The sequence below is a fragment of the Heteronotia binoei genome, unplaced genomic scaffold (assembly GCF_032191835.1).
Source record: "Heteronotia binoei isolate CCM8104 ecotype False Entrance Well unplaced genomic scaffold, APGP_CSIRO_Hbin_v1 ptg000432l, whole genome shotgun sequence".
NCBI lineage: Eukaryota > Metazoa > Chordata > Lepidosauria > Squamata > Gekkonidae > Heteronotia > Heteronotia binoei.
The window spans coordinates 143,511-170,693 of record NW_026800030.1 but is presented as its reverse complement, the minus strand read 5'-3'; the positions used below and the strand labels follow the sequence as shown (position 1 = coordinate 170,693).

Genomic DNA, 27,183 nt, shown 5'->3' with positions numbered 1-27,183 from the left:
TGAAAACGTTGTGAAGGTAAAATGAGGACCCAGCTTGCTGGGGGGGAAGTATAGATGACTGGGGAAGGCAATGGCAAACCACCCCGTAAGAAGTCTGCCATGAAAACGTTGTGAAGGTAAAATGAGGACCCAGCTTGCTGGGGGGGAAGTATAGATGACTGGGGAAGGCAATGGCAAACCACCCCGTAAGAAGTCTGCCATGAAAATGTTGTGAAGGTAAAATGAGTCCCTGGCTTGCTGGGGGGAAAGTGTAGATGACTGGGAAAGGCAATGGCAAACCACCCTGTAAAAAGTCTGCCGTGAAAACGTTGTGAAAGCAATGTCACCCCAGAGGCGAAAACGACTGGTGCTTGCATAGGGGACTACCTTTACCTTTTTCTTTCTCTCCGCTCCCCCCAAAAATACTTGCTTCTGGGCTCCATTGTTCAAATGCCCTGTGAGAATTTTGTTGAACTCTTAAGATCTGACAGACTTTCTAATATTTCCCCCTCCCATCAAAAAACGGGGAAATAACCAAAACATATAAAGCAGACAGATGAAAATCTTCCAGTTTGGTGAGCCAGTTTGGTGTAGTGGTTAAGTGTGCGGACTCTTATCTGGGAGAACCGGGTTTGATTCCCCACTCCTCCACATGCACCTGCTAGCTTGGCCTTGGGTCAGCCATAGCTCTGGCAGAGGTTGTCCTTGAAAGGGCAGCTGCTGTGAGAGCCCTCTCCAGCCCCACCCACCTCACAGGGTGTCTGTTGTGGGGGAGGAAGGTAAAGGAGATTGTGAGCCGCTCTGAGACTCTTCGGAGTGGAGGGCGGGATATAAATCCAATATCTTCTTCTTCTTCCTCAAGCCACTGTGGCCACGTAGGAGAAGTCATTTAAAAAGTCTGATGGGAGTAAGCTTTTATTATGACAATTCTAATTCAAGAAGCATTTGAAGGTAGATGCTGAGCTAATATAATATAGCACACCTTCTGGTGATGTCAGGGGTATGTGGCATATGCAAATGTTATGCAAATGAGTTGTGCTAATGAGCTCCGGAACCTCATGTTCTACAAAATGACCCCTGGACCTGACATGTTTCGACCTAGAAAAGGGTCTTCTTCAGAGATCAAACAAGTATATATGAATACAGGGTCATGATACAAAACACAATAATCAATAAACCAATGCTGGATCAAAAAGGAAGTATTTTAATACTGTGGCAAAGCTTAAACATGTAATTGAGGCCTCTGATCATGCAGCTTTATGTCCTAGCCAAGGGCATACGTTTTGCATCATGTGTCTTATTATATGCCAAAATGGTCCAGAATGGATCGAAATCAGTGCCAGATCAGAGCCAGTGTGCCAAGAGTTATGTGTAGTTCTATGCCATAGAATCTGCCCTCCCAAACTGCCATTTTCTCGGGGGGGGGGGACTGATCTCTGTAGTCTGGAGGTAAGTTGTAATTCCAGGGGATCTCCAGGTTCCACCTGGAGGCTGGCATCCCTACGCCCTGCATCCAAATTCCAAAAATGTCCATAGACTGAAAAGAACCGGGCACTCCTGCCCGTGATAATTCGTCACCCTGCCACGTCTGTGCCAAAACATCTCTTTAAAAGAGGGCAAAGTCAAATAACGTCTTTCTGGGGCCACTGGACGATATCAAAGGAAGGCCACCGGATTCAACCAAAGGTAATAGAGAGTCACAAACTGTCAGTGTAAAAACGCCCAAAGTCACATCACCCTAATCTTAAAGTCACATCATCCTCATCTTAAAACTCACTCAATGCACAGCAGCCAAGAAGGTCAGAGCGCCTGCTCTGGCTGCAACGCCACTGAGGATGTTCTCCGCAGCTGAGAACGAAACGTCTGGAAGAAAAACTTTCTCCAGCAGAACACGCCACTTGAGCCCGAAAGATTCTACAAACCCTAATCACATCATCCTGTTTGTCACAGAAACCGGCCAGATTCTTCCCAGACGTCCACACACAAAAGACGCCCCCCCCCCCATCAATTACGCTTTTCAGCTTCAAAGCACTTTGTCTTTTATTTTATTTTTTTGGTACCTCTCACCTTCCTTGACTGCCAAATAGCAAAGAAATTCTTAATATTTCCAAAGAAAAAAACACATCCGCGTGCCAAGCAATCAGCATTAACACACACTTGAGTAAATAAACTTACTCAAAGCTGGACAGGACTCAACAGATTCCTTGTAAATAATGGTTCTGTTAAAAGAGCTCATTGATTCGTTCGTAGCCTTTCAACCGACCAGGGAACAGTTTGTTTCACTTACTTTGTACCCTGTCTTTCTCCCCAGCAAGGGCCCAGAAACGGCTTACCTCATTCTCCCCTCATTCATTTTATCCTCACGAGGGGTCATTTTGTAGAAAAATAGATCGCAGAGCTCATTAGTATAACTCATTAGCATATGCCCACCCACCCCCCAGCCAAAAGCAACCCGATGCAAGAAAGGAAAGCCCCGGGTGAGCGAGGCCTGCTTTGGATGGCTAGAAATCCAGGCAACCCAAGCAGGCCTTTTTCGCCTGGGGCTCTCCTGCCCCCCACCCCCAGTCAAAAGGCCAGCAAGCCACCCACCACCCAAAATCACATATGAAGTGGAGAAAGGGGTGGTGTGGGCTTCTCCAGGGGTTAATGAGGGCTGCTGGGGACGTGGCAAAGCCCCTTTAAATGTGATGGCCAGAACTCCCTTGGAGTTCAAGTATGCTTGTCACACCCTTGCTCCACTGGTCTGATCCAGCAGGGCTCTTCTGTTGTTCTTATGAAAGCCTCAGAGGCCTCTCTGCCCTGTTGTTGACCTTCCAGAGGAACTGGTTAGCCACTGTGTGAGACAGGATGCTGGGCTAAATGGACCCTCATTGGTCTGACCAAGCAGGGCTCTTCTGATGCTCTTATCAGGGGAAGGCCTCGGCCTCTGTGCCCTGTTGTTGGCCTTCCAAAGGAACTGGGTGGCCACTGTGTGAGACAGGAGGCTGAACTAGATGGACCCTCACTGGTCTGATCCAGCAGGGCTCTTCTGAGGTTCTTCTCAGGGGAAGGCCTCAGCCTCTCTGCCCTGTTGTTGGCCCTCCAGAGGAACTGGTTAGCCACTGTGTGAGACAGGATGCTGGGCTAGATGGACCACCGGTCTGATCCAGCAGGGATCTTCTGATTTTCTTAAAATTCACTGCCAGAGGATGTAGTGATGACAACTGGAGTAGCTGTTGTAGACTTTCCAGGCTGTATGGATTTTCCAGGTCTTGCCAATGCCGTGGCCATACAGCCCAGAAAATCTACAACAGCTAATGAATTCCAGATGTGAAAACCTTTGACAACGTATTAACCACTGGAGTAAATAGCTTTAAAAGGAGATCGGATAGATTCACGGAGGAGAGGTTTATCAATAGTTACTAGCTATGGTGACTGAGGGGAACCTCCATCTTCTTCAGAGGAAGGCCTCAGCCTCTGTATGCCCTGTTGCTGGCCCTCCAGAGGAACTGGTTGGCCACTGTGTGGGACAGGAGGCTGGATTAGATGGACCACTGCTCAGATCCAGTAGGGTTCTTCTGAGGTTCCAGTGATTATGTGGGATTCATTGCCAGAAGGTGTAGTGAAGGCCATGGGAGTAAACAGCTTTAAAAAGGGGATCCAGCAGATTTGTGGAGGAGAGGTCTATCAATGGCTACTGGCCATGGTGCCTGTTGGCCCTCCCAGAGGAATTGGTTGGCCTCTGCGTGAGACCACTGGACTACCTCACAGCGTTGTTATGAGGATAACATAGAGGAGAGGAGAATTATGGGGGGAAATGAGGAGCTCCATGGCGCATAGTAGTAAAGCTGCAGTACTGCAGTCCAAGCTCTCTGCTCACGACCTGAGTTCGATCCCGGCAGAAGCTGGGTTCAGGTAGCCGGCTCAAGGTTGACTCAGCCTTCCATCATAAGAACATAAGAACATAAGAGAAGCCATGTTAGATCAGGCCAATGGCCCATCCAGTCCAACATTCTGTGTCACACAGCGGCCAAATATATATATATATATATATATATATACACACACACACACACACACACACACTGTGGCTAATAGCCACTGATGGACCTCTGCTCCATATTTTTATCTAACCCCTTCTTGAAGGTGGCTATGCTTGTGGACGCCACCACCTCCTGTGGCAGTGAATTCCACATGTTAATCACCCTTTGGGTGAAGAAGGACTTCCTTTTATCCGTTTTAACCTGTCTGCTCAGCAATTTCATCGAATGCCCACGAGTTCTCGTATTGTGAGAAAGGGAGAAAAGTACTTCTTTCTCTACTTTCTCCATCCCATGCATTATCTTGTAAACTTCTATCATGTCACCCCTCAGTCGACGTTTCTCCAAGCTAAAGAGCCCTAAGCGTTTCAACCTTTCTTCATAGGGAAGGTGTTCCAGCCCTTTAATCATTTTAGTTGCCCTTTTCTGAACTTTCTCCAATGCTATAATATCCTTTTTGAGGTGCGGCGACCAGAACTGCACACAGTACTCCAAATGAGACCGCACCATCGATTTATACAGAGGCATTATGATACTGGCTGATTTGTTTTCAATTCCCTTCCTAATAATTCCTTCTGAGGTCAGTCAAATGAGTGCCCAAGCTGGCTGCTTGGAGAATGCATTTAAAGTTAAAGTTGCTTTCTTTCCTCCTCTCCGTCCCTCCCCATCCATTTTCCTTCCTTCCTTCCTTCCTTCCTTCCTTCCTTCCTTCCTTCCTTCCTTCCTTCCTTCCTTCCTTCCTTCCTTCCTTCCTTCCTTCCTTCCTTCCTTCCTTCCTCCCTCCCTCCCTTCCTTCCTTCCTGTCCTGCGGCTCTCAAACATCTGATGTTTATTCTACGTGGCTCTTACATTAAGCAGCGGCCCCATGGCGCAGAGTGGTAAAGCAGCGGTATTGCAGTGCCGTGGTCTGAACTCTCTGCTCACAACCTGAGTTTGATCCCGGCAGAAGCTGGGTTCAGGTAGCCGGCTCAAGGTTGACTCAGCTTTCTATCCTTCTGAGGTCAGTCAAATGAGTCCCCAGCTTGCTGGGGGGAAAGTGTAGCTGACTGGGGAAGGCAATGGCAAACTACCCCATAAAAAGCCTGCCGTCAAAACATCACGATGCGACATCGCCCCAGAACTGGAAACAACGGGTGCTTGCGCAGGGGACTACTTTTTTTTTTTGGAGGAAAAAAATTGGATGTAAATACAGTATATCAATCCTACAAGATTTAACCTCAACCTAGCGGCCTTTTCCACATCCAGTGGCAGTAAATTCCCTGATTTGTTGCACGCTTTGTGAAGAAGTCTTTTTGTCTCTTTTCAACTTAGGGTTGCCAAGTCCAATTCAAGAAATATCTGGGGACTTTGGGGGTGGAGCCAGGAGACTTTGGGGGTGGAGCCAAGAGACATTAGGGGTGGAGCCAAGATCAAGGCTGTGACAAGCATCATTGAACTCCAAAGGGAGTTCTGGCCATCACATTTAAAGCGACGGCACACCTTTTCAATGCCTTCCTTCCACAGGAAATAATGAAGGATAGGGGAACCTTCTTTGGGGGCTCATAGAATTGGACCCCCTGGTCCAATCTTTTTGAAACCTGGGGGGTACTTTGGGGAGAGGCACTAGATGCTATACTGAAAATTTGGTGCCTCTACCTCCAAAAACAGCCCCCCCAGAGCTCCAGATACCCACAGATCAATTCTCCATTATTTTCTACGGGAATAAATCTCCCTAGGGAATAATAGAGTTCCCAGCAGACATTTCCCTCCCCTCCCCCCGCTTTCTGACGACCCCGAAGCGGGGGGAGGGCCTGCAAACCGGAGGATCCCCTGCCCCCACCTGGGGATTAGCAACCCTATTTCAACTTATTGACATTCCATGTCATTGAGTGATTTCAAGATTTCAAATGAGAGTTGCAGTGGGAAGGAAACAGATTCAGGTGAAGCAACAGAACAAAGTTCAACCCCCGGGGGCACCTTTAAGACCAACGAAGTTTAATTCTGGGCAAAAGCTTTCATGTGCATGCACACTTCATCGGATACACCGGAACGGACTTCCTCGACCATTACATATAGGTAGAGAGAGGAGGGGTGGTTCGTTGCTAGCAAGGGGTAGTTAGAGTCAAGATGCGTAGGTAATTGGGTGATGCGCGGGGCTTTTCTGTAGCAGGAACTCCTTTGCATATTAGGCTACACCTCCCTGATGTAGCCCTGTAAGCTCTTGGAAGATTGGCTACATCGGGGTGTGTGGCCTAATATGCAAAGGAGTTCCTGCTACAATAAGAACCCTGGTGATACGTATAGCTAAGATTCGATTAAAGCAGTTGGTATAACCTGTGACTAGCAGCAAATTAGCGAAGAAGAAGATTGCAGATTTATACTCTGCCCTTCTCTCTGAATCAGACTCTCAGAGAGGCTTACAATCTCCTTTATCTTTTTCCCCCACAGCGGACACCCTGTGGGGGCTGAGAGGGCTCTCCCAGCAGCAGCCCTTTCCAGGACAACTCCTGCGAGAGCTCTGGCTGGCCCAAGGCCATTCCAGCAGGTGCAAGTGGAGGAGTGGGGAATCAAACCCGGTTCTCCCAGATAAGAGAGCTCTGGCTGACCCAAGGCCATTCCAGCAGGTGCAAGTGGAGGAGTGGGGAATCCAACCCGGTTCTCCCAGATAAGAGAGCTCTGGCTGACCCAAGGCCATTCCAGCAGGTGCAAGTGGAGGAGTGGGGGAATCCAACCCAGTTCTCCCAGATAAGAGAGCTCTGGCTGACCCGAGGCCATTCCAGCAGCTGCAAGTGGAGGAGTGGGGAATCCAACCTGGTTCTCCCAGATAAGAGAGCTCTGGCTGACCCAAGGCCATTCTAGCAGCTGCAAGTGGAGAGTGGGGAATCAAACCCGGTTCTCCAGAGAAGAGAGCTCTGGCTGACCCAAGGCCATTCCAGCAGTTGCAGGTGGAGGAGTGGAGGATCAAACCCGGTTCTCCCAGATAAAAGAGCTATGGCTGACCCGAGGCCATTCCAGCAGCTGTAAGTGGAGGAGGGAGGAATCCAACCCAGTTCTCCCACATAAGGGAGCTCTGCTGACCCAAGGCCATTCCAGCAGCTGCAAGTGGAGGAGTGGGGAATCAAACCCTGTTCTCCCAGATAAGAGAGCTATGGCTGACCCAAGGCTATTCCAGCATCTGCAAGTGGAGGAGTAAGGAATCAAACCCGGTTCTCCCAGATAAGAGAGCTCTGGCTGACCCAAGGCCATTCCAGCAGCTGCAAGTGAGGAGTGGGGAATCAAACCCGGTTCTCCCAGATAAGAGAGCTATGGCTGACCCAAGGCTATTCCAGCATCTGCAAGTGGAGGAGTAAGGAATCAAACCCGGTTCTCCCAGATAAGAGAGCTCTGGCTGACCCAAGGCCATTCCAGCAGCTGCAAGTGGAGGAGTGGGAATCAAACCCGGTTCTCCCAGATAGAGAGCTGTGGCTGACCCAAGACCATTCCAGCAGCTGCAAGTGGAGGAGTGGGGAATCAAACCCTGTTCTCCCAGATAAGAGAGCTATGGCTGACCCAAGGCTATTCCAGCATCTGCAAGTGGAGGAGTAAGGAATCAAACCCGGTTCTCCCAGATAAGAGAGCTCTGGTTGACCCAAGGCCATTCCAGCAGCTTCAAGTGGAGGAGTGGGGAATCAAACCTGGTTCTCCCAGATAAGAGAGCTGTGGCTGACCCAAGGCCATCCCAGCAGCTGCAAGTGGAGGAGGGGGGAATCAAACCCGGTTCTCCCAGATAAGAGAGCTATGGCTGACCCAAGGCCATTCCAGCAGCTGCAAGTGGAGGAGTGGGGAATCAAACCCGGTTCTCCCAGATAAGAGAGCTGTGGCTGACCCAAGGCCATTCCAGCAGCTGCAAGCGGAGGAGGGGGGAATGAAACCCGGTTCTCCCAGATAAGAGAGCTCTGGCTGACCCAAGGCCATTCCAGCAGCTGCAAGTGGAGGAGGGGGGAATCAAACCCGGTTCTCCCAGATAAGAGAGCTATGGCTGACCCAAGGCCATTCCAGCAGGTGCAAGCGGAGGAGTGGGGGAATCAAACCTGGTTCTCCCAGGTAAGAGACCTATGGCTGACCCAAGGCCATTCCAGCATCTGCAAGTGGAGGAGTAAGGAATCCAACCCGGTTCTCCCAGATAAGAGTCGGCACACTTAATCACTACACCAAACAGGGCCAGTCCTAGATAGTCTGGCATCCTAGGCAAGGCTAATGTCTGGCACCCTCTCCCCCCAAACTGATACCATCACCAAGTCACATAGTGGCACCCAATTTGGTGCCCCCAGAAGGCTGGTACCTAGTTTCCCTAGAGGCAGGGCCTGCCCTGTTAACAAAACTTTTCTTTATCCGCTTTCCCCGGACATCATTTCTCAGACTGCTTCTGCGTCCCGATTTCAGTCTGAACTGAAAACCCCCCCAGGGCATCCCGTCGCCCTTATATGCAAAACCAACAAGACATACCCAGAGGCCACATGAATGCACATCGGGAGCAAAAACAAGTGAACGGGAAACTTGTTCGTAAAACAGAAAGAATCACAGCGGCGTGACCGAGGGCGAGGACATGGAGGAATCCCAGACAAACTACTAGCCGGTGACATAGCAGAAAAGAAGAAACAATAATCGACACTGTGTTAGCGTGCTTAGCCAAGTGGAATAGAGATTCCCAAAGCCACTGAGGGCGCTGTGAATACAAGCCTTGTCGTTTTGCAAACAGGGCTATAATTGACCCGAGTTTTAGTTCAGTGCCAGCTTGAAGACCAACAAAGTTTCATTCTGGGTATAAGCGCTGATGGGCGTGCACATTTCTGGGTACAAAAAGAACGTGTGGATGTGATTTTTAATGTCCTGCGTTGTGCAGGGGGTTGGATTAGACGACCCTGGGGATCCCTTCGAATTCTGTGCTTCTATGATTCCTCACCTCTTCGGTTAGACTGTTATTCCACAAGGCAGGAGCTCCAATGGAGAAAGCATGTACCATCGATTTTGCCCACTGGCAGGCTGGCAGCTGCAAAAACCCCTGCTGCCATAAACCAAGTTGTCATGGCACAGCACTGTCGGAGAGGCGGTCCCATAAATAAGAGGGGCCATCAAGGCCAACACATTAAACCAGGGGCGTCAAACATGAGGCCCGAGGGCTAGATCAGGCTCCTGGAGGGCTCTTATCAGGCCCGTGTGCAACTCACTGTTGTCTGCTTCCTTCTCCCTCTCTCCTGTTTCCTTCAGCATCACAGCTTGCCTTGCCAGGCTTGCTCAATCGCACAGCAGAGCTGCAGAGCAAAGCCTCTCGTTCAGGGGTGGCCAGCGGTAGCTCTCCAGATGTTTTTTGTCTACAATTCCCATCAGCCCCAGCCATCGGCCATTTATTTTATTTTATAAATTATTAATGTTATCAAAGATTTCAGGTTTTCACGGCTTGCATCATCATTAGGGTTTGTAGAATCTTTCGGGCTCAAATGCCGTGCTCTGCTGGAGAAAGTTTTTCTTCCAGAGGTTTCGTTCTCAGCTGCGGAGAACATCCTCAGTGGCGTTGCAGCCGGAGCAGGCGCTCTGACCTTCTTGGCTGCTGTGCATTGAGTGAGGCCAGGGCTGCTGGAGAGCTAGAAATTCCAGCCTAGAAATAGCAGCTCTCCAGCAGCCCTGGCCTCACTCAATGCACAGCAGCCAAGAAGGTCAGAACGCCTGCTCCGGCTGCAATGCCACTGAGGATGTTCTCCGCAGCTGAGAACGAAACGTCTGGAAGAAAAACTTTCTCCAGTAGAACATGGCACTTGAGCCCGAAAGATTCTACAAACCCTAATAATTATTAATGTATTTTAATTTTTGTTTTTATTGTTAGAATTTTGTGTTGTGAGCCGCCCTGAGCCCGCTTCGGTGGGGTAGGGCGGGATATAAATCGAAATAAATAAATAAATAAATAGGCAAAAAACTTCTGGAGAGCTACCATTGGCCACCCCTGAACTAGTTTATCCATTGGTTGACGAGCACACGAAGCAACTTACGTACAAAAGCTCACAATGCCCAGCCAGTTAATGTTTTCCCCCTGTGTCTTAGGCTCAAAGCATTGACCATGAAATTTCTTGTAATGAACGTCAATAAATCAAAAGTAGGTTTGCAACTTACAGATACACCCCTGAACAACACCTGAGCAGCATACTCAAGATTGCTACAGCACAGACGCTGTCTCCAGATTTTGATGCAATAATTCAGCAGACCGTGAGGTGTCAAGTTATCAGAAAGTGTTAAATAAACAAAATATTGAAAGAGTGCTAAACTTGTAAGCATCTTTTATTTTAATTAAAAAAAAAAAATCTTTGTGTTTGTCTGTGTCCTTTATAAAGTTATGTCAGATCTGGCCCTCATAACAAATGAGTTTGACACCCATGCTCTAAGCTGCGGAGTCTTGTGAGCAAAAATTCTACTTTGTGAGCTACTGGCATTAAAATTGCGAGCTGCTGCAAAAATCAGTTTGCTGCGGGGTCATTTTTTCCTGAGCTAAGACAACGATGCGTGAGCTGGAGGCCAAAAACTGTGAGCTAGCTCACACTGACTCAGCTTAGCGGCAACACTGTTCCAGGGTAAGCTTTGGGTAGACTACAGCCCACTTCTTCAGGGGCAAGCAGCTGTATTATCTGCAAAAGATTATAGGGCAATAAAATCATTATAAGTGTTTCCGGTGCCCTTGGACTTCTGCAGCAGCCAAATAGCGGAATCACAGCACTGGGGTATCTGACAGACGATCAGTTCAAAGGCGCAGGTTTAACTTCAAGACCACGAAAAGCTTTTAACCCACAGAATGGATTTACAGCCTGGCTGGGATAAATGATTAAGGACTGCAGCCTATCCTGCGGTGTCCAGTTTATTGGAAGTAGGATCCTATTTATGTAAGTTCGGTACCACCTGGTGCGTCATGGGAATCCTTAGGGGCTGATTCAGTTCTTTCCGATGGTTCCAGACCTCAAAAATTCTAATGCCTCCGTTATTGGATGTCCCATTTTTTTGTGATTGCACAGCCCATTTCTTCGGGGACAAAGAGCTGCATAGTCACTATGTGCAACACGATTGAGAAGGTCAGACTACTACTACCACCACTACCACATCGGTAGTAGTCTACTACTACTACTACTACTACTACTACTACTACTACTTTCCTAGTGGTAGTAATCTAGTAGTAGTGATGCTTGTAGTGGTGGTAGCAGTACGGTCACTATGTGTTGCACATAGTATAGTCACTATGTGCAACACGATTGAGAAGGTCAGACTACTACTACCACCACTACCACTATGGTAGTAGTCTGCTACTACTACTTTCCTAGTAGTAGTAATCTAGTAGTAGTGATGCTTGTAGTGGTGGTAGTAGTACGGTCACTATGTGTTGCACATAGTATAGTCACTATGTGCAACACGATTGAGAAGGTCAGACTACTACTACCACCACTACCACCACGGTAGTAGTCTACTACTACTACTTATCTAGTAGTAGTAATGCTTGTAGTGGTGGTAGTAGTACGGTCACTATGTGTTTCACATAGTATAGTCACTATGTGCAACACGATTGAGAAGGTCAGACTACTATTACCACCACTACCACCACGGTAGTAGTCTACTACTACTACTTATCTAGTAGTAGTAATGCTTGTAGTGGTGGTAGTAGTAGAAGTACTGCTACTACTATCACCACCACCACTACCACCACCACAGCTGATTGAGAAGGGCAGACTACTCTACTACAAGTAGTAGAAATAGTAGTAGAAGTGCTACTACCACCACTGCTAGACTACCACTACTAGACTACTACTGCTGCTAGTAGTCTGCCCTTCTCAGTCAGCGGTGGTGGTAGTGGTGGTGGTAGTAGTAGCAATAGTGGTGGTAGTCATAATAGTAGTAGTAGTATCATGGAATTATAGAGGTGGAAGGGGCTATAGACGCCACCTAGTCCAACCCCCTGCTCAATGCAGAATCAACCTAGAGCATCCCTGACGAGGGCTTGCCCAGCCGTTGCTCAAAGACTGCCAGTGTGGGGAAGCTCAGCCACCACCTCCTTCGGTAGCCCCTTCCACGGCTGAACTACTCTAACTGTAAAAAAGTTCTTCCTGCTATCCAGCTTGTACCTCCCTGCCCTTCGTTTAAACCCATTCTTGGGAACCCTCTCCTCTGCGGCCGCCAGGAACAGTTCCCTGCCCTCCTTGGAAGGACAGCCCTTGGAAGACTTCATGAGAGCCATCCTGTCCCCCCCCCCCCACACACACACCTTCTCTTCTCCAGACTGAACCTTCCCTCTAAAGGTTCTCCAGGGTCTCAGGCAGAGGTCTTTCCCATCACCTCCTGCCTGGTCCTTTTAACTGGAGATTCTGGGGATTGAACCTGAGACCTTCTGCATGCCGATCAGATGCTCTGCCACTGAGCCATGGTCCCTCTTCAATGGTTCTCCAGGGTCTCAGGCTGAGGTCTTTCCCATCACCTCCTGCCTGGTCCTTTCAGCTGGAGATGCCGGGGATTGAACCTGGGACCTTCTGCATGTTGAGCAGAGGCTCTGCCACTGAGCCACTGAGGTTCTCTCCCATCACCTTCTGCCTGGTCCTTTTAACTGGAGATGCCGGGGATTGAACCTGGGACCTTCTGCAGAACAAGCAGATGCTCTGCCACTGAGCCACTGAGGTTCTCTCCCATCACCTTCTGCCTGGTCCTTTTAACTGGAGATGCCAGGGATTGAACCTGGGACCTTCTGCATGCCAAGCAGATGCTCTGCCCCTGAGCCACTGAGGTTCTTTCCCATCACCTCCTGCCTGGTCCTTTCAGCTGGAGATGCTGGGGATTGAACCTGGGACCTTCTGCATGTCCAGCAGAGGCTCTGCCACTGAGGTTCTTTCCCATCACCTTCTGCCTGGTCCTTTTAACTGGAGATGCCAGGGATTGAACCTGGGACCTTCTGCATGCCAAGCAGATGCTCTGCCCCTGAGCCACTGAGGTTCTTTCCCATCACCTCCTGCCTGTCCTTTCAGCTGGAGATGCCGGGGATTGAACCTGGGACCTTCTGCATGCCAAGCAGATGCTCTGCCACTGAGCCACTGAGGTTCTTTCCCATCACCTCCTGCCTGGTCCTTTTAACTGGAGATGCCGGGGATTGAACCTGGGACCTTCTGCATGCCAAGCAGATGCTCTGCCACTGAGCCACTGAGGTTCTTTCCCATCACCTCCTGCCTGGTCCTTTCAGCTGGAGATGCTGGGGATTGAACCTGGGACCTTCTGCATGTCCAGCAGAGGCTCTGCCACTGAGGTTCTTTCCCATCACCTTCTGCCTGGTCCTTTTAACTGGAGATGCCGGGGATTGAACCTGGGACCTTCTGCATGCCAAGCAGATGCTCTGCCACTGAGCCACTGAGGTTCTTTCCCATCACCTCCTGCCTGGTCCTTTTAACTGGAGATGCTGGGGATTGAACCTGGGACCTTCTGCCTGCCAAGCAGATGCTCTGCCACTGAGCTACTGAGGTTCTTTCCCATCACCTCCTGCCTGGTCCCTCTAACTGGAGATGCCGGGGATTGAACCTGGGACCTTCTGCCTGCCAAGCAGATGCTCTGCCCCTGAGCCACTGAGGTTCTTTCCCATCACCTCCTGCCTGGTCCTTTTAACTGGAGATGCCGGGGATTGAACCTGGGACCTTCTGCCTGCCAAGCAGATGCTCTGCCACTGAGCCACTGAGGTTCTTTCCCATCACCTCCTGCCTGGTCCTTCTAACTGGAGATGCCGGGGATTGAACCTGGGACCTTCTGCCTGCCAAGCAGATGCTCTGCCCTTGAGCCACTGAGGTTCTTTCCCATCACCTCCTGCCCGGTCCTTTTAACTGGAGATGCCGGGGATTGAACCTGGGACCTTCTGCATGCGAAGCCGATGCTCTGCCACTGAGCCACGGCACCTCTTCAATGGCTCTCCAGGGTCTTAGGCAGAGGCCTTTCCCATCACCTCCTGCCTGGATTCAGCGTTCCCTCTAAGCCGAGTTCGAATGATTTGGCTCACAGATCTTTAGCCTCACACATTTTTGTCTTAGCTCACGAAGGATGACCCTAGAGCACACTAATTGATGCGGTGGCTCTCGACTTGAACGTCAGCAGCTCACGTTTTTAACGCCAGCAGCTCACAAACTAGAATTTTTGCTCGCAAGGCTCTGCAGCCTAAAGGGACCCTTGTGCCCGGTCCTTTGAACTGGAGACACCGGGGAGGGACCGAACTTGGGACCTTCTGCACGCCAAACAGATAATCCGCCCCCCTTTCCCCCCTCCCCAATAAAAAAAGACCCGCGAAAGCCGGACTGCAACTTTGCTAGGCTTTAGAAGCGCCGCAAGAGGCTGGCTTTCTTTCGCCCCGCAAAGGACTTGAGGCGGCTCCACCTCTGCGGTTTTGCATGCACGATCTGGCGCTGGGCTGCGTCGTTTCTCTGCCGTGGGTTTGGGTGGGGGCGGCTCCGATAGCTAAGGCTTCTTGCCCGGCACCGGGGAAGGCGCTGCGTCGTGCGCCACCGCCCCGCTAGGGCGCACAGCCCAAGAGGTCTCCAAACCTCTCCAACCGGGGTTCTTTTTCAGTCCTTGGCCGCGGAGGGCCTCTGGCCAGCGTTCCCTCTAAGCTGAGTCAGTGTAAGGCAGCTCACACTCTTTTTTTTTAGCCACCAGCTCGCACAATTTTGTCTCGGCTCAGGAAAAATGACCCCAGAGGAAGCGAATGGATGCAGCGGCTCCCAACTTTAACGCCGGCGGCTCGTGAAGAAGAATTTCTGCTCGGTGGACTCCGCAGCTTAGAGGGAGCGCGGCCTCTGGATCGGGGCCGTTCGGCCAGCCTCAGGAAAACGCAAACGAGCCCCGGAATCGCCTCTCTCCAACCCGGCTGGCTCCAAACAACCCGAGCGCTTTCCCCCCGCGCGCGCTCTCCTTCCTCTCCAACCGGGCGTCTCCAGCTGGGAGCCCGCCTTCCTTCCCCGCCCGGGTCTTACCTCGGAGCGTCTCCCGGGGCCGCCCCATGGGACGCGGTGCTCAAGCCGCAGCCGGAGAAGCTCCACTGCTCGGCCGCCTCGTGGGAACCGCCGCTCCAGCTCCAACGGAGAGGCGCAGCGGCTGGGTGCCCGGACACGCCCACGGCTCGACTGCCAAGCCCGGCCCAGCAGCCCGGCCTCCCTGGATACCTGCCTGGGTCGCTGCCCCGACAGCCTCGGGCGGGAGTTTTCCGCACCAGCTTTCGAAGAACAGGCGACGAGCCTCGTTGGAACGGGGTGGCCAACCTCCCGGTGGGGAAGGGAGATCTCCCGGGGTTGCAAGCCCACCTTCCAAACCGTCCATTTCCTCCAGGTAAACGGATCCCTGTAGCCTAAAGCTCAGTTGTAATCCCCGGAGATTTCCAGCCACCGACTGGAGGCTGGCAACCCTAGGTGGCTAGGAGCCACTGACGGGCCTTTCCTCCATGAATCTGTCTAGTTTGGTGCCGGTTTGGAGAGCCAATTTGATGTAATGGTTAAGTGGGCAGACTCTTATCTGGGAGAGCCGGGTTTGATTCCCCATTCCTCCACTTGCAGCTGCTGGAATGGCCTTGGGTCAGCCAGAGCTGTCTTATCTGGGAGAACCGGGTTTGATTCCCCACTCCTCCACTTGCAGCTGCTGGAATGGCCTGGGGTCAGCCAGAGCTCTCTTATCTGGGAGAACTGGGTTTGATTCCCCACTCCTCCACTTGCAGCTGCTGGAATGGCCTGGGGTCAGCCAGAGCTCTCTTATCTGGGAGAACCGGGTTTGATTCCCCACTCCTCCACTTGCAGCTGCTGGAATGGCCTTGGGTCAGCCAGAGCTCTCTTATCTGGGAGAACCGGGTTTGATTCCCCACTCCTCCACTTGCAGCTGCTGGAATGGCCTTGGGTCAGCCAGAGCTCTCTTATCTGGGAGAACCGGGTTTGATTCCCCATTCCTCCACTTGCAGCTGCTGGAATGGCCTGGGGTCAGCCAGAGCTCTCTTATCTGGGAGAACCGGGTTGGATTCCCCATTCCTCCACTTGCAGCTGCTGGAATGGCCTTGGGTCAGCCAGAGCTCTCTTATCTGGGAGAACCGGGTTTGATTCCCCACTCCTCCACTTGCAGCTGCTGGAATGGCCTTGGGTCAGCCAGAGCTCTCTTATCTGGGAGAACCGGGTTTGATTCCCCACTCCTCCACTTGCAGCTGCTGGAATGGCCTTGGGTCAGCCAGAGCTCTCTTATCTGGGAGAACCGGGTTTGTTTCCCCACTCCTCCACTTGCAGCTGCTGGAATGGCCTGGGGTCAGCCAGAGCTCTCTTACCTGGGAGAACCGGGTTTGATTCCCCCACTCCTCCACTTGCACCTGCTGGAATGGCCTGGGGTCAGCCAGAGCTCTCTTCTCTGGGAGAACCGGGTTTGATTCCCCACTCCTCCACTTGCAGCTCCTGGAATGGCCTTGGGTCAGCCATAGCTCTCTTATCTGGGAGAACCGGGTTTGATTCCCCACTCCTCCACTTGCAGCTCCTGGAATGGCCTTGGTTCAGCCAGAGCTCTCTTATCTGGGAGAACCGGGTTTGATTCCCCACTCCTCCACTTGCACCTGCTGGAATGGCCTTGGGTCAGCCATAGCTCTCTCAGAGCTGTCCTTGAATGAGCAACTTCTTGGACACCTCTCTCAGCCCCACCCACCTCACAGGGTGTCTGTTGTGGGGGGAGGAGATAAAGGATATTGTGAGCCACCCTGAGACTCTGATTCAGAGAGAAGGGCGGGGTATAATTCTGCAGTCTTCTTCTTCTGCCTGGGGAATAGCTGGAAGTCCTGGTGGGGTCATCCTCCGGAACCTTTAAATTTTATTGTGCTCTTTCTTTCTTACCCTCCCCCCAATACTTGTTCCTGGGCTCCATTGTTCAACCCCCTCTGTGAGATTTTGCTGAACTCTATGATTTGGCAACCATTCTAATTTCCCCTCCACAAAAAATGGGAGAATAACCAAGTCATATAAAGCAGGCAGATGGAAATCTTCCTCATGCCACTGTGGCCACATAGCAGAAAGTAAATTAAAAGTGTGATGGGAGTCACGTTTTCTGTAGAGCCAGTTTGGTGTAGTGGTTAAGTGTGCCAACGCTTATCTGGGAAAACCAGGTTTGATTCCCCGCTCCTCCGCTTGCAGCTGCTGGAATGGCCTGGGGTCAGCCATTGATGTCGCAGGAGTTGTCCTTGAAAGGGCAGCTGCTGTGAGAGCCCTCTCAGCCCCACTCACCTCACAGGGTGTCTGTTGTGGGGGAGGAAGGTAAAGGAGATTGTGAGCCGCTCTGAGACTCTTCAGAGTGGAGGGCAGGATATAAATCCAATATCTTCTTCTTATGACAATTCAAATTCAAGAAGCATTTTAAGGTAGATGCTGAGCTGATATAATTGAGTACACATTCCGGTGATGTCAGGGGTGAGGTGAACGTAAGAACATAAGAGAAGCCATGTTGGATCAGGCCAGTGGCCCATCCAGTCCAACACTCTGTGTCACACAGTAGCCAAAAAAATTATATATATATATATACACACACACACACACACACTGTGGCTAATAGCCACTGGTGGACCTCTGCTCCATATTTTTATCTAACCCCCTCTTGAAGCTGGCTATGCTTGTAGCCGCCGCCACCTCCTGTGGCAGTGAATTCCACATGTTAATCACCCTTTGGGTGAAGAAGTACTTCCTTTTATCCATTTTAATCCAACTGCTCAGCAATTTCATCGAATGCCCACGAGTTCTTGTATTGTGAGAAAGGGAGAAAAGGACTTCTTTCTCTACTTTCACCATCCCATGCATCATCTTGTAAACCTCTATCATGTCACCCTGCAGTCGACGTTTCTCCAAGCTAAAGAGTCCCAAGCGTTTCAACCTTTCTTCATAGGGAAAGTGTTCCAACCCTTTAATCATTCTAGTTGCCCTTTTCTGCACTTTTTCCGATGCTATAATATCTTTTTTGAGGTGCAGTGACCAGAACTGCACACAGTATTCCAAATGAGACCGCACCATCGATTTATACAGGGGCATTATGATACTGGCTGCTTTGTTTTCAATTCCCTTCCTAATAATTCCCAGCATGGCGTTGGCCTTTTTTATTGCAATCGCACACTGTCGTGACATTTTCAGTGAGTTATCTACCACGACCCCAAGATCTCTCTCATGGTCAGTCTCTGCCAGTTCACACCCCATCAACTTGGATTTGTAGCTGGGATTCTTGGCCCCAATGTGCATTACTTTGCACTTGGCCACATTGAACCGCATCTGCCACGTTGATGCCCATTCGCCCAGCCTCAACAGATCCCTTTGGAGTGCCTCACAATCCTCTCTGGTTCTCACCACCCTGAACAATTTAGTGTCATCAGCAAACTTGGCCACTTCACTGCTTACTCCCAACTCCAAATCCTTTATGGACAAGTTAAAGAGCATGGGACCCAGTACTGAGCCCTGCGGCACCGAACTGCTTACCGTGTGTGGCATATGCAAAGGAGTTATGCAAATGAGTTTTGCTATTGAGCTCCGGCACCTCTTTTTCTATGAAATGACCCCTGCTTACGTTGAAGCCGGGATGAAGAAGATCTCTTCAGCAGAGATCTCAGCGTAATAAGATTGACAGTGAATCAAAGTACAGGCAGAGAAAGAGAGAGTTTGATTAATGCAAGCTGAGGCTAAGAAGCCGGTGGAAGCCAATACCCCATTAGCCGATGTTTGATGGATGGGGGCGAAAGACCATTAGACAAGAAGGACTGAGTCAGAAACCATCTGTGTGCTCTTAGGAGAAACCAGGTTCTGCAACAGTTGCCAAAGGTTATAATCTTATCTGTATGGCTGCCAGAGGGAATTTCTCATCGCTGCAAAAGAAACATCAAGGCTTTTGAGATTTAGAAATGCCAGATCTACAGAGCTTCAAGCTGGGGAGGGAGGAGCTTTTGGAAGCAAGGGGAGGGGCATGGCCAGTAGGGGGTGGAGCCCAGCAAGAGGCGGGGCCTAGAAGCACCTGATATGGCAGGAGACAGAACTGCGTGAGTCATGGATGGAGCCTTCTGGACTTGGGTGCAGGACCAATGGCAGTTCTCGTCACATCAAGCAGAAGTTTACACGACCACCTCCATGTTATTCTGAGCTTTTTACTACTTCTCCTGTGTACGCTGGAGGATAAAACCCAGCAAGCTCAATCTGAACTCAAGAGACTTAGCAATGCTATATACCAAGGGTGGCCAAACTTGGTTAACATAAGAGCCACACAGAATAAATGTCAGATGTTTGAGAGCCACAAGACGTGAATGTCAGATGTTTGAAAGCCACAAAACAGGAAGGAAGGAAGGAAGGAAGGAAGGAAGGAAGGAAGGAAGGAAGGAAGGAAGGAAGGAAGGAAGGAAGGAAGGAAGGAAGGGAGGGAGGGAGGGAGGGAGGGAGGTAAATAGATGAAGAAGGTGGGAGGATGGGGAGGTGGAAAGAAAGCAACTTTAACTTTAAATACATTCTCCAAACCACTGGCTGGCTTGGCTTGGTGAAGTGATTTAAAGAGAGAAACGCCTTCTCCAAGAGAGAAGTGATTTAAAGAGAGAAACGCCTTCTCCAAGATGGCTGATGGGGTGGTGGGGCTTCAAGATGTGTGAAAGAGACACATGTGGCTCCCGAGCCACAGTTTGGCCACCCCTGCTATATACAATGGACCCTGCAGGACTAATGAATGGTTCTCTCATTCAGACACATGAAGCTGCCTTAGACTGAATCAGACTCTTTGTTGTGGGTCAGCCAGGGCTCAGCAATAACGAGGACTCCTAAGGAGAAGAGGAGCTCTATGTAGCTAGCCATGAGTTAATAGAAGCTGAGCAACAGGAAATTGAGCTGCTGGCTTGTCAAGATTCACAGCCAACAGCTGCTGCAGAGGCATAAACACCTTCTGGCCCTGATTCAACAAGTGAACCTCAGTTGGTCATTCCCAGCCCATCAGTGTCACCCACAACCACGCATAGATTCAAGGGAAATGGTTTATCAGTGGTTACTAGCCATGGTGACTGAGGGGAACCTCCACATCCATTGAATCCGAGTGCCGGGAGGCAGCCTCAGGGGAAGACCTCAACCTCTCAAGTTGGCCACTGTGTGAGACAGGAGGCTGGACTGGATGCACCCTCCCTGGTCTGATCCAGCAGGGCTCTTCTGATGTTCTTCTCAGAGGAAGGCCTCAGCCTCTCTGCCCTGTTGTTGGCCCTCCAGAGGAACTGGTTGGCCACTGTGTGAGACAGGAGGCTAGACTAGATGGACCCTCACTGGTCTGATCCAGCAGGGCTCTTCTGATGTTCTTCTCAGGGGAAGGCCTCGGCCTCTCTGCCCTATTATAGTCCCTCCAGAGGAACTGGCTGGCCACTGTGTGAGACAGGAGGCTGGACTAGATGGACCCTCCCTGGTCTGATCCAGCAGGGCTCCTCTGAGGTTCTTCTCAGGGGAAGGCCTCGGCCTCTCTGCCCTGTCGTTGGCCCTCCAGAGGAACTGGCTGGCCACTGTGTGAGACAGGAGGCTGGACAAGAGGGACCCTCCCTGGTCTGATCCAGCAGGGCTCTTCTGAGGTTCTTCTCAGGGGAAGGCCTCGGCCTCTCTGCCCTGTCGTTGGCCCTCCAGAGGAACTGGCTGGCCATTGTGTGAGACAGGAGGCTGGACTAGAGGGACCCTCACTGGTCTGATCCAGCAGGACTCTTCTGATGTTCTTCTCAGGTGAAGGCCTCGGCCTCTCTGCCCTGTTGTTGGCCCTCCAGAGGAACCGGTTGATCACTGTGTCAGACAGGATGCTAGACTGGATGGACCCTCCCTGGTCTGATCCAGCAAGGTTCTTCTTCTATTCTTATGTTAAGCTTCCTTGGACTCTCTATCTGTTTTGTTTCTTGTGGGTTTTGTTACTTTGAATTCTCTCTCCCTGCCTTCCACCCTCCATAACAACACACCCAGAGTTCTAAACAAAAGGGTGGGATGGAACCCTCAAACATAATATTTGCACAAGGCTCCGTCTGGCATCGAGCAGCACTTCTCTGCCAAGCCGCCAGCCTGCCGAAGAACAGGTGACCTTGGCAGGCATTCTGCGGAGTGCTACAAGTTGGGATGGGAACGGTGTACAGTAAATAGGCAGAAGGATGTGAAATCAGCATCCATCCAGAACGCCACACCCATTTCCTAACGTGCTGGGCCGTTGCGACATCGCAAAGCCCATTCATGTGGGAGAGCGCGAGCCAAGGAGGGTAGGGCAGGGCTCCTCTACCTGTACGCACATGTAAAAGAGAGAACGTCCGTGCAGTAAATTTGAATCTGTTCATCTAAAACAGGGGTGTCAAACATGTGGCCCAGGGGCCGCATTAGGCCCCAAGAGGACTCCTATCAGGCCCTCGAGCAACTGGCTCTTGTCAGCTTCCTTCTCCCTCTCTCTTGCTTCCTTCCGCATCCCAGCTTGCTTTGCCAGGCTTGCTCAATCACTCAGGAGCTACAGAGCAAACCCTCTGTTATCTTCATTGATTGAGGCTCCTCCCTTGGCGAGGAAGGGGGGGAGGGAGAGCTTGCTTTGCCAGGCTCTCTCAATCTCACAGCAGAGCTACTGAGCCAAGCCTCTCTTTCTTCTGTTGGTTGAAGCTCTTTCCCCTTCTGGTCCCCTGGGGAAGGAAGAAAAGAACAAGAGCTTCCTTTGCCCCGTTCCCTGGATCCTGTGGGAGAGATACAAAGAAAGCACCTTTAAGACCAACAAGTGCTAATGTTTTAAGTTGTTCCTTTTTTAATTTTTAGTCGTATTTGCCTGTGTCCTTTAAAAGTTTATATCTCTGCTGCCTAATCTTAAATAGGTACACACATGGCCTGGCTCCACATAGCCTGGCCCAGCAAGGTCTCATTTATGTCAGCTGGACCGGCTGCTATGTTGAGCGGTGGAAGATCTGCAGAAGAGATCTATCCTAAGCATGCTACATTTCATCATTTTTTTAAAGCCCAAGCAACCAGGGCTCATTTTGTAGCTGGAGCTCCTTTGCATATTAGGCCACACACCTCTGATGTAGCCCAATCCTTCAAGAGCTTACAGTAGGCCCTGTACAAGAAGAAGACGAAGACATTGGATTTTTATTCTGCCTTCCACTCAGAGTCTCAGAGCAGCTCACAATCTCCTTTCTCTTCCTCCCCCACAACAGACACCCTGTGAGGTGGGTGGGGCTGAGAGAGCTCTGACAGAAGCTGCCCTTTCAAGGACAACCTCTGCCAGAGCTCTGGCTGACCCAAGGCCATTCCAGCAGCTGCAAGTGGAGGAGTGGGGAATCAAACCCGGTTGTTGTGAAGATCACAATGACGAACCACGTACAGACTTCTGAGCTTTCCGGAGGAAGGGAAGGATATCTGCTAAAATATAAACTGTTCTTCCGTTCTTCTGTACGTAAAACCTGCACTCCGCCAACTCTGACAGCTCTGTGAAAGAGGCCTTTTTATCAACCGTCCGATCTGTGGCAAATAAACACACCCTGAAAAGCTTCCTCATCTAATTCCTTCCTGCGCCTCAGTCTCAAGAACGGGTCAGACCATCCCTTCTTCGTGGCCAACTAGGGATGGGATCTCAGTGGGGATGAAAAACTGTTTTGGCACCAGTTCCCATCGAGTTCTTCCATCTGCTTGTCCTCCACTTCCTTTAGTGCCAAGCAGAAGTCTGAATCCTTGCTGTGACTGAGTGGCAGAGTCTGGGGTGGGATTCTAGCAGGAGCTCCTTTGCATATTAGGCCACCCCCCCCTCCGATGTAGCCAGTCCTCCAAGAACTTACAAGGCTCTTTTTTGTGAGCTCTTGGTGGATTGGCTACATCGGGGGTGCGGCCTAATATGCAAAGGAGCTCCTGCTAGAATTCCACCCCTGGGCAGAGTCCTTGGTTGGAATGCAGAAGAAGAAGATGAAGAAGACATTGGATTTATATTCCACCTTCCACTCAGAGTCTCAGAGAAGCTCACAATCTCCTTTCTCTTCCTCCCAACAGACACCCTGTGAGGTGGGTGGGGCTGAGAGCTCTCCCAGAAGCTGCCTTTTCAAGGACAGCTCTGTGAGAGCTATGGCTGACCCAAGGCCATTCCAGCAGCTGCAAGTGGAGGAGTGGGGAATCAAACCCGGTTCTCCCAGATAAGAGAGCTCTGGCTGACCCAAGGCTATTCCAGCAGGTGCAAATGGAGGAGTGGGGAATCAAACCCAGTTCTCCCAAATAAGAGAGCTCTGGCTGACCCAAGGCCATTCCAGCAGGTGCAAGTGGAGGAGTGGGGAAGCAAATCTGGTTCTCCCAGATAAGAGAGCTCTTGCTGACCCAAGGCCATTCCAACAGATGCAAGTGGAGGAGTGGGGAATCAAACCCGGTTCTCCCAGATAAGAGAGCTATGGCTGACCCAAGGCTATTCCAGCAGGTGCAAATGGAGGAGTGGGGAATCAAACCCAGTTCTCCCAGATAAGAGAGCTCTGGCTGACCCAAGGCCACTCCAGCAGCTGCAAGTGGAGGAGTGGGGAATCAAACCCGGTTCTCCCAGATAAGAGAGCTCTGGCTGACCCAAGGCCATTCCAGCAGGTGCAAGTGGAGGAGTGGGGAATCAAACCCGGTTCTCCCAGATAAGAGTCTGCACTCTTAAACGCTACACCAAACTGGCTCCCCGATTCAATCCCCGGCATCTCCAGTTTAAAAGGATCCAGTAATAGGTGAAAGTGAAAGACCTTCGCCTGAGACCCTGGAGAGCAGCTGCCACTCTGAGTAGACAATACTGATCCTGATGGACCAAAATTCCTGATTGAGTAGAAGGCCGCTCCGTGTGTTCTTTTCAATTCCTTGACATCTGCTGAGCACGCAGAAGGTCCCAAATTCAATCTCTGGTTCAAAGGACTAGGCAGCAAGTGGTGGGGAAAGACCCTGAGATCCTGTTATTGGGCCTCCCAAAGTGGGAGCACATTCAGCCGGGTCTTCGGACTCTGCACTGGCTTCCAGTGATATACCGAGTCCGGTACAAGGTGCTGGTTATCACCTTTAAAGCCCTATATGGCTTGGGACCTGTCTACCTGAAGGACCGTCTCTCCCCACATGTTCCCCAGAGAGCACTGAGGTCGGGATCACAAAACTTCCTTACTGTCCCTGGGCCGAAAGAAGCCCGCTTGAAAGCCACAAGAGAAAGGGCCTTCTCTGTTATGGCTCCTACATGGTGGAATCAGCTACCGGAAGAGGTGAGGGCCCTGCGGGACCTAGTTCAGTTCCGCAGGGCCTGTAAAACAACCCTCTTCCGGCTAGCCTACACCTAGCTTGAGAATTTTAACGCAACCCGCCAGATCTCTGTATATATTGGAATATTTATTAATTTTTATGGTTTTATCTGTTTTATCTGTTTTAAAGTTATTCCCTTACATGTTTAAATATTGTTTAATTTATGTTGGATCTAATGCTGGAAGCCGCCCTGAGCCACTTGTGGGAAGGGCGGGATATAAATTCTAAATAAATAAATAAATAAATCCTCAAGAGTGGCTGCGAGTCTGAGTAGGCAAGACTGGCATTGACGGACCGAAGGTCTGATTCAGTAGAAGCACCTCTGGGTGTCTCTGTGTTCTTTTGAAATTCCTTGGATCTTGAAGATTCCTGAGACGGGGAAGTCCAGACAGTTACCACGTCGGAGAAGTTTCAACAGGGCCTATTTGCATATTGGGCAACACACCCCAGATGTAGTTCAGGGCTACCGTTGTTTAACACAGGGCTTGTTGTAAGAAAAAGCCCAGCCGGAACTCATTTGCATATTAGGCCACACCCCTGACACCACCATTTGTTCCACTCAGGGCGTGTTGTGGGAGACGCCCAGCAGGAACTCATTTGCATATTAGGCCACACCCCTGACTGCCATTTGTTTCACGCGGGGCTTGTTGTGGGGGAGAGTCCAGCAGGAACTCATTTGCATATTAGGCCACACCCCCATCACATCGCAATTTGTTAAACACGGGGCTTGTTGTAGGGAAAAACCCAGCAAGAACTCATTTGCATAATAGGCCACACCCCGACCATCATTTGTTTCACACGGGGCTTGTTGTAGGAAAAAGCCCAGCATGAACTCATTTGCATATTCGGCCACACCCCTGACCGCCATTTGTTTCACACAGGGCTTGTAGAAAAAACCCAGCAAGAGTTTATTTGCATATTAGGCCACACCCTGACCATCATTTGTTTCACACAGGGCTTGTAGGGAAAAGCCCAGCAGGAGCTCATTTGCATATTAGGTCACACCCATGATATCACCATTTGTTTTACACAGGTTTTGTTGCAGGAAAAACCCCAGCAGAAACTCATTTGCATATTAGGCCACACCCTTGACATCACCATCGTTTTGCACAGGGTTTTTTATAGAAAAAGTCCAGCAGGAACTTATTTGGATATTAGGCCACACCCCCTGACATCGCCATTGCTTCACAAACGGGTTTTTTAATAAAGAGAACACCCAGCAGGAACTCATTTGCATATTAAGCTGCACCCCCTGGCATCGCCATTGTTTCACACAGGGCTTTTTGTAGGAAAAGCCCAGCAGGATCTCGTTTGCATATTAGGCCACACCCCCTGACACCAAGCCAGCCAGAACTGGGTTCCTGTGTGTTCCTGCTCAAAAAAAGTTCTGAGTTCCGTACAGAGCCAACTCGAACGTGGAGCCAAGCATCATTAATGTTCCTGCACTCCCCCTTTTGCAGTTTTTGGAGGACAAAAATGGTGGCCATGGGAGGCGACAGCATCCCTCTCGTCAAAGCTCACGTGTCCCGTTGGGCTGCCCTGCGGTGAAACTCCCGCAACTGAGTCCAGCCGGAGAGAGTGTGTCCCCTTCTCCAAAGCCAATTTAAACTAATGCGAAAGGCTTGGCTTTGTTTGCGCTCCATTAACAGCATACCATAGCCCAGCCTGAATGGGTTTACTATGTTTGAAAGAAAGCAGTAAACCCCCTAATAAAAAAGCCGTTAATCATTAAATTGGAGGGTTGTAGTGCCCAAAGCTCTACCTGTTGGTTTTCTGCCTCTTGTATGGCTGATTCCTGACCAGCTGGGCACACTCCAGGCCGGAGAAACAAGGAAGCCAATGAATGATTGATCCATTTACCAACCAAGTCCTTGAAGGGCTTATAGAGGATTGTGTGGAATTGTTTTCTGTGGCCCCGGAAGGTAGGACCAGAACCAATGGGCTGAAATTAAATCAAGAGTTTCCGGCTCAACATTAGGAAGAACTTCCTGACCGTTCGAGCGATTCCGCAGTGGAACAGGCTTCCTCGGGAGGTGGTGGGCTCTCCTTCCTTGGAGGTTTTTCAACAGAGGCTAGAGGGCCATCTGACAGCAATGAAGTTTCTGTGAATTTAGGGGGAGGTCTTTGTGAGTATCCTGCATTGTGCAGGGGGTTGGACTCGATGACCCTGGACGTCCCTTCCAACTCTATGATTCTATGAACAGACACCCTGTGAGGTAGGTGGGGATGAGAGACCTCTGAGAGTATTGTGACGATTCTATGTTTTGTTACCTATAGAATTTTTTTTTGCCTTGGCTGCAAAGAAAATTAGAGCCAAAATTGCCTCCTTGGATTCGTTGGCTTTATCCTAGATGCCTATAACTTTATAGTGTATCGATACTTACCACAAGTCGGCTTATCGGATTTATATCACTTTTAACTTAATAGCTTAGCTATTATCTTAGCGTTATGGTGTTTTAATATTCTAGCAGCTAAACCCAGCTGCTTTTACTTCAGTCTTATAGCAAAGTAGTTCAGGTTGGAATTGTTGACTTATAACCTACTTAACGTGTTGTTTTGCATTTTTATTTGACCATTCTTCATTTCTGTTTGACCGCTTTTTATGATACTCCGTTTAACCTTGTATTGTGACGGCCAATAGCCACACACAATAAATCTGCTGCCTAACAACCATGAATGATTCCAGCCTAGGGGTGTCAAGCATGTGGCCCGAGGGCCAAATCAGGCCCCCTGGAAGGCTCCTATCAGGCCCCCGAGCAACTGGCTGTCATCTGCTTCTTTCTCCCTCTCTCTTGCTTCATGTCTTGCGGCTCTCAAACATTTGATGTTTATTTACGTGGCTTTTACATTAAGCAAGTTTGGCCACCCCTGGCTTGGATTTATACCCTACCCTTTACTCAGAGTTTCAGAACCGCCAACAACAGAGGCGG

General features: G+C 50.3%; 1 protein-coding gene across 1 annotated transcript in view; it reads right to left on the bottom strand.

The window, feature by feature from the left end:
- Positions 1-15,063, bottom strand: part of LOC132590631 (P2Y purinoceptor 3-like) — an 81,977-nt gene extending 66,914 nt beyond the window's left edge. Inside the window, exon 1 of the mRNA XM_060263602.1 lies at positions 14,981-15,063. The gene's annotated coding sequence lies outside the window, so the exon portion shown is untranslated. The remainder of the gene's footprint in view (positions 1-14,980) is intronic.
- Between the last annotated feature and the right edge of the window lie 12,120 nt (positions 15,064-27,183).